The sequence below is a fragment of the Onychomys torridus genome, chromosome 15 (genome assembly GCF_903995425.1).
Source record: "Onychomys torridus chromosome 15, mOncTor1.1, whole genome shotgun sequence".
In the NCBI taxonomy this organism is placed as follows: domain Eukaryota; kingdom Metazoa; phylum Chordata; class Mammalia; order Rodentia; family Cricetidae; genus Onychomys; species Onychomys torridus.
In genome coordinates, this window is record NC_050457.1 from 12,989,831 (window position 1) to 13,010,452 (window position 20,622).

A 20,622-nucleotide genomic window follows, 5' to 3' on the forward strand; every position below is an offset into this window, starting at 1 on the left:
CACTGCTTCTACTGCTATAAGAGCAAACAAGTTTGTAACTAAAGAAAATATGTCTTAAATGTATTTTAGCATTCATCCTCTGAAAACATTGTAATACCCTTTTTTTCTTTTCATATTTCTGTTTTATAAGAAGTATAATAAGCAGTTGCAAAAATAAGTCAGGAATAGTTTCTCTGGACCTCACCTTCTAGGAGAGGAAACAGTTTGAAGACAGTATACAGTTGTCTCAGGATACCAGATAATACATGACCAACTCCTGTCAACGACTTCCAGCTTTGCAGAGAAATAGCTTCCAGTCAAGTCCTGGCTAGAGCAGATGAGCTCTGTACAAAACCAGGCAAAAAAACAATAACATAGAGAGATATCAAAGGTTTATTTTCATAGCATTGTATGCCCACATTTTAACAAGTATAAGACAGACACTGCTATGTCCCTCTTTAGAAGAGGCCTGCATCTGAGAAAGATGAGTTTTCTTCTGTGTCAGTGGATTTTTTGTAATGATGCATTATTTTATTGCACAGTTTGGTAAGCACATAAATCACTTGAAATATCAACCTAAATGTGTTGACTTTGACTGTCTAAATGCTGTTGAACTACTTCCCTCTTCATGTACTAAGGATATCTCTTACTAATTACAGTGTGGATATGAAATGGAAGTGTCTGAACAAGAATGTGTATTTTCAACTGAAAGAAAATGCAGTTTTGAAACAAATGTATACATTGAGGGAGGAGGAGGCCATGTCACCTAATGGGCTACCCTGGTTCCATTTCTGATTTATAGCTGACATTGGTTGACATCATAATAAATGATATTTGAGATTAATCTTACCAAATAATGCATACCCTCATGCTACATATAAATTGTTTCAGAAGCCCCAAAACCATGAAAAGAAAAGAGTTTTAGATGGTCACTCCTAAACTCAGGTGAAGAAGGTCTAATCATTTCCCTTCCGAGAAAGAGCCTGAGGCTTGGCCTGAAGTGATGAGTCTTTGTGTGTTGGATATGTGCATGGACAGTGAGGCAAAGTTGCAGTTCCCCCCTAATAATAAAGTTGCATGAAGCAACACTGAGCACAAGCCAAAGATATATGGAGGATCTGCTCCTTTTAGCAATTGAGTCTTTTATGTATTTTTAGCAGCAGCATTTTTTGTAGCACATATGAAATATAATGTAGGAATGAACTTCCACTCCAGTTTCCAACCCTGTGTTTCTCCAGAAATGCTGGTGAAAAGTGGGCTACATATTTTGACAAATGGTAAACACTAAAAAGTCAGCATACTAATGTCACCGGAAATTAAATATAGAATACTATTTGGAAGGCTGGCTAAACCAAAAAATCTAAATTTGTGTCATGCCACATGAATGCAGGCTTCTTTTCAAAAAGCCATAAAGTGTTGTTGGAGTGTGTTCTGGACTCACAAATTATGTATGATAATGGTCATTTATGTTGTTTGTGAATAAAACAGGCTGACACTTGAGCTGTTTTCAAGTGTGGTAGTCTCTATAAAAATTTATGCCTAGAGACCGCACAGTTTTAGAGCCAAACATCAGTTTGAAAAGTAAAAACACAGTGCTGGAGGGTGGGCCTGGGCAATACTAGCATTGCCTTTTATAACCATGCTAAGTCCAGAGAGCTTACAAGATTTGCTCAAGTGAAACATATGGTGGAAACTTAATTGCCTTTACTTTTGAATTGCCCATTCGTGGTAAAAATCTTGAATCTGTAGATAGGTAGTAAGCATGGTATCTTGCTCACTGTCCAGTTGCTAGAAAAGCTTCTCAAATGAAGGAAGCTTTCTTTCCTATCTGATAGACATTCTTGGGACACTCCAAGGACTCAGATTCTTTATCCTCTTCCAGGGACAGGGCATTTGCGAGCACACTCCCTGCCCTGACTTATCCCCTTTCCTTCATTAACACCTCAATAACTAGGCTTGCCTTGGCTCTGCCTGTTTTCACTCTCCTGTGTCCTTCCTTCTTCTGCCCAGAGGGCTTTCTGGGAGTTTTAACCTGTGCGTTCAAAAATCTCCCCTCACTTTACCACTAGGAGATTTTTCTAACTCCAGGACCTCAGTCATAGCAGATACTCACTAAATACTGAATTGAGGTTTGAATTAATTTGTGCATAAAAATAATTTTGAAGTAGCTACTATTAGCATGTGCACAGGGAAGCACAGATGTTATCAAATGGAAAGGAATCTCACTAATCTATGCCTATTATTTTATAACTGGGAATCAGAGAGGTCATGAAAGTACAGCACAGTAGGTTCCAATATCAAGTCCATTTCTCCTGGGTTTAGTATTATATCACAAAGTATCTGCTGGAAGAGCATTTGTGATGCAAACCACATCTTCATTATTTGGAATTTTGCTGTCATATAGAAATAGAAGAAACTGCAGATTGAAAAGCACTGAAGGGCTGAAGCTATTGTCTTAGTTTTCCATCAAATTGTGTTTGTTTGCTTTTTTAGAGTAAACGTAGCGAAGGAGAAGGCATGAAATATGCGTTTACTTATAAGCCAGCAGACTGAGCATCCCCACATTCTTATCAGTAAGCATTCATCGGTTTCTGGGTTTTATTTTCATGTTCTGCATTGTCACTCTGTATTTTTAACATGAAATCTCATGTTTCGGTATGAACCTTAGTTGACTCTGTTAAAACACATTTATTCCAGTATCAATACAACATGGCCCAGATCACATCTTAAATCTTAACATAAGAACACAATCCTATTTATATTATCAAAACGGAATAGTTTAAAATAAGTGAATTAGCATAGTGAGTTTTAATTTAAATCTGCCTAACAGGTAGTCCTAGATAACAATCTCTAAAACAATGAGCAAGAGCATTCAGTCAAGAATCAAATTAAGGCCAATTTACTTAAGTTGTGATTTTTTTTTAATTAGTGATTTCATATTCTTATTTTTCATTGTAATGTAGAAGACCAACCTCTTCCCCCAAAGTTCCCAGGTGTTGTACCAATATACAGACCCACAATTAAATTAAGTCTTGTCACTTATGAACAAACATTGTTTTCAAGCTGATAGTAGGATACTAGTGAACATTTTGTCTCCTCAGAATATACTAGACAGCAATGAATTATTTTTTCTCATAGATATTCCATAGCAGGTCTTGTTAAACCAGAGGAATCATGCCAGAGGAGAAAAAAACTGCAATGCTGTCACGAGTGATTTCTACTCCATTTCTTTGATTTCTCATCTCTGGAGGAATTCTCATGCAGGGTGACAATAACAGAACCAGCACAAAATGGAATCTGCAGACAGCAAACACGGTTTTCTGAGTTTTTATAGATCCCTCCTTTACTTAGGGTAGGAATGATTAAAAAAGAACTGGGGAGTGTTTAAAGCAAAGAAGTTCCAAACTTGTCAAAACCATCTAGTCACCATTCGGTGTGTGCTCACCAACCTTACCTGGTTAGTGTCATGGTGCCTTAGCCATGTGACTAATCCTGCTTCTCTTCTTCAGCAAAACACCACATTTGTCCCAGAGAAGAGACCTCTTCATTTGGATGAGTTCCTTTTTGTATCGCTAAGAGTGAAATGCAAAGAACTGGAGGCCTCGCCCTGGAGCCTAAGGTCCTGGTTAATCTGCATGGGAGTCATTTGCATTATCTCCCTGGCTTCCTTGTGCTATGAATTCCAGCTTCTGAAAAGGGAAGGAACATGAATTATGCTGATTCATCTCCCCCTCCACAGCCCTACATCTTGGGGTTAGATGCTCTCAAGAGGTTGGAGATTTAAAGCCTGACCCAGGAATTCTTAGGCAACATGGTTTCAGTTGCCTTGCAGCTTTTAATTGCTGTAATCATGAATTATTCCTCTGGCCACACCCCCACCTGATTCCCTAACAGATTTCTGGAATGATATTCTGTGTCTTCACAAACGAATTCAGCCATAGAGGAGGCATGATTATATACCTACATTTCTGTTCCATGATGCAGAATATCTGCCTGGCCCTTTACCTGCTCTTTCCTGCTGGAAACCAGACCTGCCCCTCACCCATCTTACTTCATCTCCTTTCCATGTACTCCACTCCCTGTCAGCAAGCCTTGCTGGAATTCTTTGACTTCTGCAGATTTTCAAAAGTAAATTTTGTCACAATTGAGTCTCTGAAATTTTACCGGCCATTCTTAACATTTGGTTTTCCAAGACACTCTGCCCCAGGTACTCTGCCCTAGCCTATACTCCTCATTAAATCTGCAATTTCTCTTGTCTGGCCTCTTGAGGTAATGCAAATTCAGTTTTGAATATTATACTTTCCAGCAGGATCAAGAGACACCCAAGAGGATAATCCTAATATCCTTTATTCTTGGGATGCTCACACTTATTGGGGGAAATGACTGCATTCTGTTTCCTTCTGCATTCCACTCTTCCCTTTTGCCTCCCTGGATCCTTATCTACCTGTGTTTACCCCACTCATCCCTGAGGACTGGCACTGACTATCTGTTTGGAGTTCCTTATCTTGACTTAAACTCTGATTAAACTGAGACAGCGGTGGGGGTGGGGAGGAAATGTGCTCTCCTCCACACGGGCTCTGGTTCGCGACTCCCCTTCCATTCCTTGAGTCTAGTCACCTTCATCTTCTCACCCTGAATTGCTGACAAAGCACTGGTGTCATTCTTGCTAACTTTCAACCACTTGCTGTGCAATGCTGCCACAGTCACTGTGCTAGGAAGGATAAACACGGAGATCTTCCTGCTCCGCCTTAAGTTTTCTTCTGGTCAAACCTAAACTTAGTATTTTCATTACTAGCAGGATGGAAAAGTTGGCTCTGTGTATTTTAAAACCCAACCTCAACTTTCATTTTTGCCTCAGTTTCTTCTCCTTTAGCTGTCTGCCTGTCAAATTAGCACACTCTCAGGTGTCCACTATATGAAGACCTATTAATAGATATGGAAGCCCCAAAGTGAGTGGAGCAGAGATAACTCTGCCAGTTCAAACTCCAGCAGAAGTCAGACATTCCTGAACAAATGACCGCAAATAGCATGGGATGCTCACTCGTGGTACTCGCTAGAAAGCATGTGAGAGTAAGTGAGACAGACTCTGAAATCTAAGAGCTGCCTAGTGTACACAGCTCCTTTCAAGACAATTACAGAAAGGTCTTCTCCTCAGCACATGGATTACAGAGGCATTCACACTGGAGCAGATAAACAAGAAATAAGATGCCTCACTGCCAGTTTGCTGCTTGCAGGCTTCGACCTGGATTTCTGAACACAGTCAAAGATTGTCTTCCCATGTCTCTTCTATCAGGACCCTTCTTGGGATAAATCTTGAGAATGGGAAACACAGTAGCCATGTATTGAATATACCTGATAAACACAACCTTGGAGAAGTCACACAGTTTTTCTGGGTTCCCTGAATTGTGAACTTAGATAAAAGTAGAACCCACTCTGGTGTTATTTGCTGAATAACATGAACATGTACTCCATTACATACTGCCTAGTAAGCTCTCCATAAAATTACTGTGCCTGCATGCTAAAGACAAAGGCGAAGTCCACTCCACGGTCAAGGAGAATTCCAGCAAAGGTTCCATAACCATTTTTCCATTTTGAATGAATCTCAATTATAAATGCTAATGTTGATGTATTAATTGACATATTAAGTTTGGCCTTACATAAAATTAAAACACTAAAAATCAAAACACAAGTTATTGAGCATATGGTTTTATACTGAGCATCAAATTTTATGAGAAATGCTGTGAAAGGAAGAAAGAATATATTGGCAAGCCAATAAATACTCTTCAATTGATGTCATTAAATTTTCTTATTGTTATGCAGGTTCTTCAAGAAGGTCTTTAAAGTACATGGGTTATATTGATTTTAGTAAAACTTATAGTGAAGAAATAACGCTTATAAGAGATCATTTTATTAGATATAGTTTCCATATGAGAACTAGTCTATTGTTATGGGAGATGAACTTTGTGATATAACTGAGGAAATATACAGCTACAGTTGCTAGTTTTCATCTACATGACCATTACCCTGCTTATTTATTCCAAAGGCAGAAGAAATATGAAAATACGTCATACAAAATAAATTCAGGAACACACTACAAAATCTTTCTTTAAAATAAATTACTTGTTATTACTGATATGAGTTCAGGCATAGTAAAAATAGGTATAAAAGATTATACAAATTGCAAGCAAAATTAAATTCATGTTTATATGCCTCTGTGTGTACATTTGTATGCAGATATATGCATTCATTTCTATTACTAGCTCTATGCTCTTTTAGTTAATGTAGCTTTGCAGAAAAATTTTTGAAACTGAGAAATAAAAGTCACCCAACTTTGTTATTTTGCAAGATCATTTCTGCTATTTGGACTCTCTGATCCTCCATGTGAATTTTAAAGCTAATTCATCATTAACCTCAAAGGAGAGTAATTGGAATTGTCACTGGAATTGTGTTGAATATCTAGATCATTTGGCAGATCTTGCACTTAACAAGGTTGCCTCTTCCAATTCAACTTGTAGTTTATAAACTTGCTGAATTTGCTTTTTGAATAAAACACTTTAAGTGGGTTGTAATGGATTTTCTACATAGAATTTAGTGTCATCTGCACACAGAAGTACTTTTACTTCTTTTTGGTCTGGGTGTCTTTTTGCCTTTTTTTCCCTATGTTTATGACTTTAGGCCCCATTGTATCTCTGCAGTAAATAATAAAGAACACTGTATAAATATTTCTCTTGGCCAAAGTACCCATACTAAAAATCATCTTAAATCAAGCTATCACTTTTCAATTTTAAAATCTAATTCCAGCAAGAGAGAGGCATTAGGAGCAGTTAGGAAAGCAAACCAAAGTTTGTACTGTATTTTGCTGACACTAGCTTGGGTGAGAACGAATTCTTGGGAAACTGAGATATTTGGTGGCCATCTTAGGAGAAAGTGAGAGCAACATGGCTTCAGTTCAGCATTAGGCATTGGTGGCTCCTCTCCTCTCTTGCTTACTTTCTACGTGGTGTCTTAGGGTTTCGCTTGCTATGACAAAACACCATGACCAAAAGCAAGCTGAGGAATAAAGGGTTTATTTTGGCTTATACTTCCAAATCGTAGTCCATCATTAAAGGAAGCCTGGGCTGGAACCTGGAGGCAGAACCTGATGCAGAGGCCATGGGCAGGTGTTACTTACTGGCTTGCTCATGCATAGATTGCTCAACCTGCTTTCTTATAGAATCCAGGACCAATCAGCCCAGGGATAGCACCACCCAACATGGGCTAAGACCTCCCCCATCAATCTCTCATTTAGAAAATTTCTTACAGCTGGGCAGTGGTGGCGCAGCTGGGCAGTGGTGGCACACGCCTTTACTCCCAGGACTCTGGCTGCAGAGGCAGGTGGATCTCTCTGAGTTTGAGGCCAGCCTGTTCTACAGAGCAAGTTCTAGGACAGCCAAGGCTACACGGAGAAACCCTGTCTCAAAAAACAAAAACTAGAACTAAAACAAAAAGAAAAAGAAAGATGGGAAGGAGGGAGGGATGGAGGGATGGAGGGAGGGAGGGAGGGAGGGGGGGAGGGAAGGAGGGAGGGAAGGAAGGAAGGAAGGAAGGAAGGGAAGGAAGGGAAGGAAGGAAGGAAGGAAGGAAGGAAGGAAGGAAGGAAGGAAGGAAGGAAGGAAAATTTCTTATGGCTGAGTCTTATGGAGGTATTTTCTCAGGTGAGGCTCCTTCCTCTCTGATGACTCTGGCTTCTGTCAAGCTGACATCCAGGACATTTGTGAATTGTGCATATTCATATTTATCTGCAATTTGTTATTTCATTTATATTAATTCAGTCAAATATTGCAGTTTTGAGAATTTCCCTAATATTGTATATGTAATGCTATTATAATCATTTAAAGCATTGAAGAAATATACCCCTTTGAGATATCACTTATCCTAATAGACTTCATGATCTGCAGTTATCACCTACAATTATACTGCTGCTGATAATGCCCTCCTATAAGTCTCCATATAGTCACATATGATAGCTTATCTCAGGAATGCATTTAGGGATGGAATCCATGAATGGAGTGTTTGTGTCCATTTTCAATGTCATTAAATACTAGTTATCTCTGCACAGTTGCACTTGTTACTTCTATTGTTGTGGTGATAAAATACCCAGAGGAAACAGCATTAGGAAGGCAGCATTTACTTTGTTTCTGCCATCATTACGTTTCTAATGCTATGAAGAAATATCATGACCAGGGCCACTTATTAAAAAATAATAATAATTGAGGGCTTGCTTCCAGTTTCAGAGAGTGAGTCCAAGACCATCATAGTGAGAAGCATGGCAGCAGGCAGGCAGGCATGGTGCTGGAGCAGTAGCTGAGAGCTTACATCTAATCTGCAAGTTGGAGGAAGGGAGAGAGAGAGAGAGAGAGAGAGAGAGAGAGAGAGAGAGAGAGAGAGAGAGAAGTGCTCACTAACTGGATATGATATCACCTTTAGAAATCTCAAAGCCCATGCCCAGTGATACATCTCCTCCAATGAAGACACACCTCCTAATCCTTCCCAACAAGAGACCAAGCATTCAAATATATGAGCTCATGGTGGCTGTTCTTGTTCAAAGCATATCTGTGATTATATTTCTTATTTGTCCTTTGTCCAGAAAATGTGTGGTTTTTATTTACTGGGAGGGAGGCATGTGGTGTATGTGTGTGCATGTTTTCTCATTTGTTTGCATGTGTGTGTATACACATAGACATCCTAGGTCAAAGTGTGCTACCTTTTCCTAATACTCCTCATCTTAATCATTTTTCTGAATTTGGGAGCTTGTGGAACTGTGTAGACTAGAGGATTGGCAAGCCGCTGGAACCCAACAATCTCTGTCCCTCCAGAGCTGGGGTGATAACCATGTTCCTGCCTCCATTCTTGGCTTTTCAATGGTCCTTGGGAATCTGAATCCAAATTCCTGTGCTTGAATAGCAAGCAATTTACCCAATGAGCTACATCCTCACATATATATATATATTATTCAGGACAGCCTGCCTTGAATTCACAATATAGCAAAGAATTACCTTGAATTTCAGATCCTCCTATTTCTTCCTCTATAACACTGGAACTAAAAATACCCACCACAACATCTTGTTTATTGGTTTGCTTTTTGCAATGCATTACAGTTCTCAAAACATTTTGGACACTGTTTTTACCTATGCTATTTTATTTGGACATAATTTAACATTTATCGTTTACATGAATTTTATTTTAATGTATTAATATATTTTTAAAGATTTGTTTTAACACAATTTCTTACCACATGTGACAAATGACTTGAGATATATATATATATATATATCCTTCAAGAATACTTAAACGTTTTTCTTTATACCGGGTGGTGACCCAGCACTCCAGAGGCAGAGCCAGGGAGATCTCTGTGAGTTTGAGGCCAGCCTGGTCTACAGAGCGACATCCAGGACAGGCACCAAAACTACAAAGAGAAACCCTGTCTCAAAACCCCCACCCCCAAAAAGTTTTGGGTTTTTTTTGTTTTTTTACCTTAAAGAAAATAAGTCTCTAGGAATCTGTTTTGGCATATGGTAAAAAGAAAGACTTCATGTTTATTTTCTGTACAAATAGCCAATTGCTGCTGCATGGTTTGTTGAATCTCCTTCCATTTGTTCTCTTCTCCACCATCTGTGTCTCACAACACACTTGTAGGAGGCACAATTCCCGCCTTTATTTGTTTACAATTGCCAGTGTCTCTAGCCTTGTCGCTATATTGCTAAATGGTTATGATGTCGTATTTGCTTTAAGTCCCCACCTCACACCCCTTCCCTGCCACCACTGTTTAGGTCACTCATCCATCTATCTGGGTTTTCTTAATCCTTCTTTTGTTTGTTTCACAATAGATTTTATGTTAATTCAGAAAATTGTTATAAAATCCTAATGGACACGTTAAAAACCAAAAACAACTGGGTGAATTAGATACACCTTTAAAAAATGAGACGTCACATTATGAAATATGTTCTATCTTTTCATTCATCTATGTTAAAATTCCTTTTAGTGAGAATTTTTGCATCTGTATCCATAGCTACTCTATACAAGATTTATTGTTACAGTGAATGGGTTTTAAAATTGTATTTCTAATTGATTAAAACTTGTAGGCAAAGCTGTTAATGCTTTCTGTATCTTGTGGAGACTCTGCTAAGCTATGCTATTTACCGAGACAAAAAGTGCCCTCAGAGTGTTATATATGTCCAAATTTAACATAGTTTCAGAATTCCACCCCACCCTTGATGAATACTATAAATATAGAGGAAGATGTTGATTTTTTTCTAAAAGAAAACTTTTATTTCAAGAGTTTAAAGGTAATTCTTTGGAAAAAACAAAGTAAGGAAATAATCAGTAGATAATTCTTGACAAATTGTTCAAAAGGATAAAGAAAAAACTATGTCTTAGTCAGGGTCTCTATTGCTGTGAAGAGACACCATGACCATGGCAACTCTTCTAAGGGAAAATATTTATTTGGAGCTTGATTACAGTTTCAGAGGTTTAGTCCAGCATCATCATAATGGGGGTGGTGGCGTACAGGCAGACAGTACTGAAGAAGGAGCTCAGAATTCTACATTGTGTTCCCCAGGCAGCAGAAGGAGACTGCATGTCACACTGCTCATAGCTCAAGCAAAGGTGATCTCAGAGCCCACCTACACAGTGACACACCTACTCCTACAAGGCCAAACTTCCTAATAGTGCCGCTCCCTGTGAGCTAAGCATTCAAACACATGAATCTATGGGGGCCATACCTATTCAAATCACCACAGACTAGTACTTAAAAATGTGACAGAAATACATATGAAGAGGAAAAATTGAGTATAAATGTTTATGCCAATAAACTTAAATTAGAATAGAAAGGCCATATTTATTTTAGATGATGAACCTCAAAGCCATATTAAAAAATCAAATGTGTTTAGGAAAAAAAAAATGAAGGGAGGAACAGATGAAAAAATTAATTGAAATAAGCATATCACTGTTAGGAAATTAAATCTGAATTTCGGCTTTCAAATGTAATTACTCTTCCTTACACAAACGTTCCCATGAAGAGAAAACCCTTTTAATTCAAGAATAGTTTCTTTTTGTGAAACTGTGCTTTGTGAAACAATGACTTCCAAGAACCAGAACTGGAAAAAAAATGTATTATAAAAAAGAAAAGGGTTGGGAATTTCACACATGAATACTGGTGCAAATGTTTTAATAAAACACTGAGAAATGCAATCCATCAGAGTATTAATATGTCCACTAGTAATTAATAATCTATGTCAAAAATGTGTACAAGTTCTAATTTTAGAAATGCGTCTGCTATCGTTGTCTTAGCTGCTTTTCAGTTGCTGTGGAGAGATGCCATGACCATGGCAATCTACCAAAGAAAGCATTTCATTGGGTGCTTGCTTACAGTCACAGAGGATGGGTCTATTGTGTTCATGGTGGGAAGTATGTCAGCAAACAGGCAATGATCTGCCTGGATTGGTGGCAAGAATCTAACATCTGACCCACAAGCCTAAGGCTCGGGGGAAGGGAAGTGAGGGAGATGGGGGTAGATAGAAAGAGCTAACTGGAAATGGCAAAGGCTTTTGAAACTTCAAAGCCTGCCCACAGCTACACACTCCTTTAATACAGCTACACCTTCTAATCCTTCCCAAACAGTTTCACTAACTAAGGCTAAGCATTAAAATATAAGAGACTATCAAGTACATTCTTATTTGAACCACATTGAGTGTTAATCCCTAAACTGAGATATTACAGCTGTAATTTAAAAATATCTTTCCTGTCTAAACTGAGAAGGATATTTTGGAAACCTACCTTGTCTTGTGAAATTAAATATTCTTTTACTCTCTAACAAATGTCATAAGACATTGGTAAAAATATTTTTTAATGTCCACACCAAGAAATAAGTATGTGTGGGGCCCGAGCATTTGCTCAGTGGTCAGGAGCACAGAAGACCTGTGTTCTGCTCCCAGCACCACATGGCAGCTCACAATTATTTGTAACTATTGTTCCAAAGGATCCAAGACCCTTTTCTGACATCCATGGGCACCAGGCATGCAAATGGTGTACATATGTACAGGCTGACAAAAACACCCATATATGCATAATTTTTTAATTAAATATTTAAAAAAAAATAAGTACAAGAATGTTTATTTTTCTGACTTCAAAACTCACAAACGTAAAACAATATACATAAAATGAGTAGGAATACATATACTGTTGTATCTACATACATGGAATATTGTTCAGCAGTAAAAATAAGTGAATTTTAGTAACAAATATATGGGTCATGTTGGTAACAGTAAAAATATTAATTTTAAAAAACAACTCCTAAAATGTTTCCATATGACACTATTCATGTAAAATTAAAAAACAATCTCAAAAACAGTTGTGAATATTTAGTTACAACATATCTGCCATAACTATATTTGAAAGTAAAGAAATTTAAATAATCTACTATGAGATACCTCCAAGTAAGATAAAAATACAAGGACATAATGGAGATGGAGTTCATAAAATATTAACTGATATTATTAGTAATTTAATTACTTGATCCCTTCAGTTTTAGTTGTGTGGCTTTTACATATTAACTGAGGAATATAAATGATCATCTCAATTATGAAAGAAATACAATTTGATAGTATTCAGTACTACCTAGTCATGGTTTTATATGTTTGTAGCAAAATAAATAAATAAATAAATAAATAAATAAATAAATAGGAAAGCTCTCGACTTAATAAAATACATTCACCAAAAACCTACATTAAAAGTTATACTCTGTGCAAAAGTGTTAAATGTATTTCCTACTGTTTGAGTTTTATTGTATTCTTTTAAATAACTGTTTGAAAATTAAAAATGCAGTCTCATTGGCTGTTGCAGTGGGAAAATTTTCAAAAGATGGTGTTATTTCACTGGTTCTTCCCAATTTACCTTTCAATCCTCCCCACATCCTCTTTCCTGGGATGCATTCTTCAAATGCTCATCAAGGTCATTTCCTGCTGCTCTCTAAGGAAAGTGATTGTGCAAGAGCTGGTCTGGTGGTGCATCCCAACAAAAGCTCATACTCTTAGTATAACAGAGCAGTAAAGTGAGTGACTATCTCTGTGACCTCCATTCTGGTCTCTTGGTCCCCTCAGCGATCCTTCAAGGGACATTGCTGCTGTTCCTCCACTGACAGCCAGGAAAAGCAGCAGTGGCAGACCCTCATTCCAATTCTAAACTAACAGATGCTAAGCAGTTGTTAAAGTGTACAAGATTTCTTCCTAATGGAAAAGACATGCCAAAATAATCTCTTTAGGTACAATTTTTACTTCTATATTTTGTTGCTTCTCTCTTGATTGGTTCTATTGCAAAATAACTTCTGATATTATAGTTTAGTATCATTTTGTCTAATAATTTTAATATGTTTTTTCTTCTCTTGAATCAATATCAAAATTTCATTAAAATTTCTTTTTTTATTTCAAGACCCTTAAATGTACAAATATCAAATAAAAATAGTATATATTCCTTAATTTGTATCTCTGAATATGTAATAATACTTTCAATTCTTTTTCGAGTTACAGCTGCAATGCAAAAGTTGTGGTGGCACAGGCCTTTAATCCCAGTACTAGGGAAGCACAGGCAGACAGAGCTGCCAATTTAAAGGCAGCCTGGAGTACACAGCTAGTTCCAGTCTTCCAGAGCTATATAATAAGACCCTGTCTCAAAACTAAATTATAAACAAATAAGTCAGCTGTTTTAGTCTTGATGCTTCTGATGAGATATCAAATACAGATAAAGCAAGTTGAAATAGTTAAGTGATGAGAAATTGATATCACAAATTCTTTATTTAAGTGTGCAAATGTAAGGTATAACTTGGGAAGTTTTAAAAAATCTTGACTATGTATGCAAAAATATAAATAAGTTTAATATAATGAGTTTATTTCAAGTGATTTTTTTAATCCCACATCTAATTTAAGATAGCAGTTTAGGAGCTATTTTATAATAATTGAAAGATATCACATGAATAGTTTCAAAGTTAAAAGAGTATGATTTTATAAATATGAGGGCTCTTGGAGCTGATTGCACAAGGAAATCAGCCTTTATATAAGTCCTGAGATAAGCACATACATAAAAATAGTGAAAATGCCATCCTGTTTCTCAGAAGAAGGAAAATGGAAGCAGAACATGCTTTGCATGCAGTCAAGAGTAACATATTTAATGGAAACTATACATCTTATTTCAAGCCAAAACATTACAAGTGCTATCCATACACCATGTATGAGCTTCACTATAGATATCTTCAAAACACTTTGTGCTATAGGACTTCATTATTATATATCTACGACATCATACACAGATTTTTATCCTTGCCTTGCACTGTTTTATTTCCTATATTTTAATCAACTCCAAAAGTAGACAATGCATTAAGAATAAATGTGAAACAGAAATCAGTATCTAATTGAGAATTTTAAGACTGGAGTTACATGTATAAAATTGTTATTTATGAGTTAAACCCAGGAGAAAATAAATAGAAATGAACATAAACACACAAAAATATATAGATAAGGTACTTATTCTGTAAATAAACATAAATATGAATAAAATATTTACATTTTTGTAGGTATTTAATAAGAAAAATCTATAGATATGTATTATAACCCTGGTATAATTTGTCATGACTGATGTTAAAGAACTTGACACTTGTAAGACCGCTCAGGACTGGTTTCTATTATAACTATGACATTGACAATACTACTAATGAAACATTTGACTGGAAATAATTGGCATCCCTTTAATCTGCATTTCTGTATCATGCATGCACTATATATTTTGGATAAAATATATTTACTGTAGGTATCCCTTGGGGCAGTCAACTCTCTGTATTAATAGATCACGTCACTGTAACCCACTAGTGGATCCATACCTACTACGTCATAACCATGTCCTTCTTGAGCTTCTTAGGTACTCTATATGGTTTTGCTTTAAATATTGGCATTGATGGTGCACTTTCCTCAAACATTCTGAAGTATTCACCTTCTATCTGGCTCCTGTGAAGCCTTGTCCTTACTGCTTACTTTGGAGTTGTCAAGAGAAAACAAACAAACAAACAAACAAGTATCTAACATTCTTTACTTCATGATTGTTGTTGGCTTAGCCTAAAAATTAATCTTCATAAAATAGGCATATATCCAGGAGAGATTAGAAAAGTTCAATATTACATTTGCATGGTCTGACAAAACAAAATGATGTAAGAATGACTGGAAGTTTTGAGAATTTTATTTCAACAGAAGACACAGAGCTCTTCCAGCAGGAAGAATACATAAAAATACATATTATGTTAGCTTGCCTAATATTGCCAGACACTTCATGTTCAAGACATAAAATGTGGTTTTTTTATTATAGCATATTTTTTACTCTGAGTATTATAATTAACAAAATAAGAATATTTATATAACAACATATATAGACATATAGTAGTATATACATATTTTGTTTATGAGTATTTAAAATAGGTAATAGTTATATAAGTGAAATGCCTTTGCTAAAATTAGATTTATTAAAATGAGTCTTTTTTCCTTTTATTGAAAATAGATTCTTTTCTCATATAATATACCCCCTCCTTCAACTCCTCCAATTTTGCCCCCTCTCTTCCCCTCTATATCCACTCCCTTTCTGTCTATCATTAGAAAAGAACAGGCTTCTAAGAGATAACAACCAAACATGGAAATAAAACATAATAAGATAAAGCAAAAACCTAACGTATCAGACACAGCAACTTAACAGGAGGAAAAGAGTCCCAAGAGCTGGCACAAAAGTCAGGGACCCCCTCGTTCTCACACTCAGGAATCTTACATTCAGAGACCACCTCGTTCTTACACTCAGGAATCTCATAAAAATACTTATCTAAAAGTTATAGCATATATGCAGACGATTTGGTGAAATTCTGTGAAGGCCATGTGCCTGCTGCTAGTTCATATGTGCCTTGCTTAGTTGATTCAGAAGGCTTTGTTCTCATAGTGTTCTCCACCCCCTCTTACTCTTAGAATCTTCTCACTTCCTCTTCCATGGGATTCCCTGAGCCTGCGCGGGGGGGAGGGGGGGGGGGGGGGGAGATTTGATGGAGACATCCATTTATAATCTCTCCATATAAAGCCTGGCTGTTCTCTGCTACTGGAGGAATGCAGACGAATTTCTAAAGAGTCTTATTAAATAAGAAACACAGATCCAAATACAGAGGTGCAAGCCGTAGAGATCAGAGCAATAGCCACCAACTAACCTTAGCTCACCACTTTGTGGAGCTTCCCAAGAGAGCCTCTTCCTGTCTAACCTGCAATTTTATTACCTTGTTGTTCTGCTTTCTCATTGGCTCTAAGCCCAGCCACATTACTTCCTCATCACTGTCTGCCTATATAGATCTCTAGGTCTCTATGGTTGGTACTGGGATTAAAGGCCTGTGTCACCACATTTGGCTGTGTCCTTGAACACACAGAGACTCTGCCTGCCATGTGATCTGATTAAGGGTGTGTTCTACCACCACCTGGCTTCTGTTTAGGCCATAACCTCTGATCTCCAGGCAAACTTTATTTATTAACATACAAATAAAATATCACATTTCAGCACAAATAAAATATTTTTTAAATTTTTTTATTGATACTTTTTTTTTTTTTAAGTCTAGTAGTGTTTGGTTTTACCAATATCTCTGGACTTTCTATCCTCTGGTTCTTGGTTACCCAAGCAGTATCAGATGTAGGTTCCTTCTCATGGAATGGGCTTTATGTCAACTAAGAAATTGGTTGTCTATGCCCACAAGTACTGAGCCACAATTGCCCTAGAATATTTTGCAGGAAGGACAGATTGATATTATAGGCCAAAGGTTTTTGTGGCTGGGTTGCTATTTACGTGTCTCTTTCAGTAGCCTGCAGAGTACCTTTTTGCACCAATGAGACTAAAACATAGGGTTGAAAGCTCTGTGTAGGCACCAGCTCAACTTCTCATGTTCATGAGTTACGTGGGTATTGTTCTCAACAATGGGGCCCTGCTGTTAGTTTGTGGAGAACAACTCTTTGTCTTACCAATGGACTTGGTTGTTCAGGGATTTCATGGAACATTCTTGACCTACAACTCAATTGAATGCTGCCCAGTTCCACTACCGAAAGCCTTGTTTGGTGACAAGAAATGTCCAATTGAGACTCTGTATCCCCCATTGTTAGAAGACCTCATTAGGATCACCTTCATATATTTTTAGGAAGTTTATACTGCACTAGGTTTCCATATGATCCTTCTAGTGTCCCTCAATTCCAGCTGTCTCTCCCCACATTCTCTCCCTCTACTCTGTCTCCCCTCTACCTCCCCACCTGATCCCCTCTTTCTTGTTCCCACTTGCCCCTAGTCTACTCATATAATCTATTCTATTTATCCCTCTCAGCGAGATACATGTGTCCTCCCAGACCTTTCCTCTTTGCCTACCCTCACTAGGTCTGAAGATTGTAGCTTGAATATCATTTACTTAACAGCTAATATCCATTTATAAGTAAATACAAACCATATTTATCTTTCTGGGTATGAGTTACTCTCAAGATGATTTTTTTCTAGATGCATCCATTAGCCTGAAAATTTCATGTTGCTGTTTTTAAACAGCTGAGTGATACTTCATTGTGTAAATATACCACTTTTTTTTTTTTTTTTTTTACAAATTCTTCTGTCAAAGGACATCCAGGCTGATTCTAGTTTCTGGCTATTATGAATAAAGCCACAATGAACATGGTTGAGCAAATGTACTTATGGTAGAATGAATTATTAAAGTTATTCTTAATAATATTTTCAGCAATCTTTTCAAGAGCATGCACCAAAATTTGGGCTATACAATGTACACCTGGGTTTTTAGAAAGTGATCAATGACATATTTCAATTCAACCTTAAAAGATATATCCTTGTTTTCTAAATTATATCTAAGTTATTAATGATTGTACTCTTTGATTTCTCATTCAGTTTGGCTTCAACATTTTTTTTTAACACATCCAAAAATTTAATTGTATATTGCTATGCTCTTTGATCAAAGACTTGTATTAAATAGTCAATTACCAACTAGTAATGGCCCTATCAATTGTAGACTGATTCAATTAAGGACCAGTTCTGAGTTTTATTCATGGAATAAATAAGTCAAGGTTCTTGCCTAATCAGAATCAGTCTTGAAAGGTGACTAAAGAAGGTATGTTAATTCTACTCTCTCTTGAGGCAACCTTGCTTTTGATGAACTCAGCAGAAAGTCACTTTCAATAATACTCTAAGAAAAGTGTGAGTCTTCTTCCTGGATTTTGAAGCTAGATACTTTTCATCAACCTGCTTTATTTTTTAGAATATGGAAATTGGAGATATTGGATAATGGCTAGGTGTTTAATTATTAAAAACATAATTATGCATCAGTTTTTCAGAATAATTCAAAAGCAAAATTATAACAGATAATTGCAATGGTCTACTTATTATGAAATGACAAAAATTAAGTAATTCTTCCTCAGTAGCACATTATTCAAACAAGTCAAGAGCATCACATTATGTCTGGCCTTTCCTATTTTTTTTTTTCAAATACAGGTATATTTTATAAGATTTATATTAGTTTGCTAGTGTTTTTAAATTATTCACTAAGGAATGCTTTTTAATATGAGCAAAGTCTCATGGGATTCCCTTAATCACTTCAAAGCTTCCTTCAGAGTTGATAGAGCAGAATCAAGTTGAAGTGTCTCTGTGTTCAGCTTCTGGAAAATCACTTATATCAGTTTAACTCTTTCAGTTTGTTGATCATGATTGTTGCAGCCTTTTGATCCCCTTCCAAATTCTTGAAGTATGCACACAGATTTTCCAGTCTCTGGGCAGCATCTCTTGTAAGCATAGTATGAGATTCTGACATCTCAATCAGTAAAACAGGCCAGAACCAAGGTCACCCTTGGCTGAGGGCCCCGGGACCACTTTATTGCAACCAGAAACTCAAAGGTGGCAGTAGTACAGCCATGGACAAAGAGAGTCCAACATACAGTACCACACACCAGTCAAGGAGCAGGGAGTACAGTGGATGTGCTAGTTATTTTATTGTAACTTGTGAAACCATTCAAAATGCATCACTGGAACTCCTCATGTACACTGGGCACAGGGTTAATAATGAAGGAAATTTCCTGGCCCTGAGATTCTGCATCTTGAGGAGAAAACTGATAATAATATGATAATAGGTAGATTACCTAATAGGGAACTACAGTTATTCAAACAAAATCTCCACTTATTTAAAAATAAAAGGCCACTTCACATTTTGTATTATCAAGAAAATAACATATCCTACCTCTATTTGAAGAAAAGCAGGAAGAACAGAAGAGAGCTGACCTTCAACCACTTCAGCTGAACGGTGTCAACGTCTGCCAGGCCTTGGGAAGGTGCCAGAGGCAGTGTTGATACAGGAAGGTCTGAAAGAAAACCAAGGCAACCTCCTTAGCACTGATGGTCAGCAAAGGGAAGTCCATTGGTCAGCGGCAACAAGAAAGGATTCCTTCCTCTCCCTTCTCAAATCCATCTCATTCTACCAAATAATCATAAATGAAATCCTTACCAAGGGATATTCTGGTAAATAATGATGATTGATAGTAAAAATTTCAAAGAAAGCATCAGTCTTATAATAATCAACCAGGCATGGATGCAGATTTTTAAAAAAGGTATCACTAAACAATTAGAGAAAATTATAATATAAAAATATAGTAAGTTCCCATACCACACAACATGTGTATATGGATATAAATAAGCTTGTAATCATACACATGTACATATTTGTGTACACACACAGACAATACACACACATATAAATATGTACCCTTGGTAGCTTAATGTTAAAACTGAATAAAAAAGGAAAAATATGGTAGAAATTGTAGCACATGTAAATAATTTTTAACTGATGGAATTATCAAGTCTTTTAAGTCACAAAATGTTATGCAATCACAAAGGTATGGTAGGTTTGAGTAAGGAAATCTCAACATTGTATGGAGTCAAATATAAAATAAAAGAACATGTTCATCTATGGGAAATGCAAATGCTAGACAAACTACCATACTCAAAGATGGAACAAGATATGTAGCAGGACATTAAGGGGGATTATATATATATATAGATTTAGTTAGTGGGACTGAACAAGAAGGAAAATGAAAATTAAATGTCATTCAGTGCCACTTCAGACATGAAACTTAAAACTGCCCAATCTATTAGGGATGTCATAAGTATAAACTTTTCTATGAGAGAGGTTTTGTGAGTAGTAGAGGGAAATACTTACACAGTAGATAAAAGCCTATAATTGTGGAGCAAATTGAAACACTGCATGCTGTGATTCAAACAGTGGGTTCTGGTGTCTATAAAGACACAGAACAGCAATGAACAATGAAACATAAACGCAGTTTAGCTTATATTTGGTATTCTGTGGATAAAAGAAATGGAAACAAATCACTATCAAGGGGAATTAATAGAATATTTCCATAGCATGTATCTACAATGAAGAATATAATATAGCCACCACAACTTCTTCTTCTTCTTCTTCTTCTTCTTCTTCTTCTTATTCTTATTATTATTATTATATGCAAAGCACCCAAGATAAAATCATACAAAATTCAAAGCAGCATGTACATGGTGAGCCAA

The 20,622-nt window shown here is 36.6% G+C and overlaps 1 protein-coding gene and 1 long non-coding RNA gene across 4 annotated transcripts in view; one reads left to right on the top strand and one right to left on the bottom strand.

The window, feature by feature from the left end:
- The window catches only part of Edil3 (EGF like repeats and discoidin domains 3), a 435,127-nt gene that overhangs the window by 382,782 nt on the left and 31,723 nt on the right, over positions 1–20,622 (top strand). The gene's annotated exons all lie outside the window — the stretch shown is intronic.
- LOC118596256 lies at positions 197–19,403 on the bottom strand. The gene is made up of 3 exons (XR_004946672.1): positions 19,289–19,403; positions 3,434–3,668; positions 197–323 (listed from the first exon to the last, which is right to left on the bottom strand). It is a non-coding gene; the product is annotated as an uncharacterized LOC118596256 (long non-coding RNA).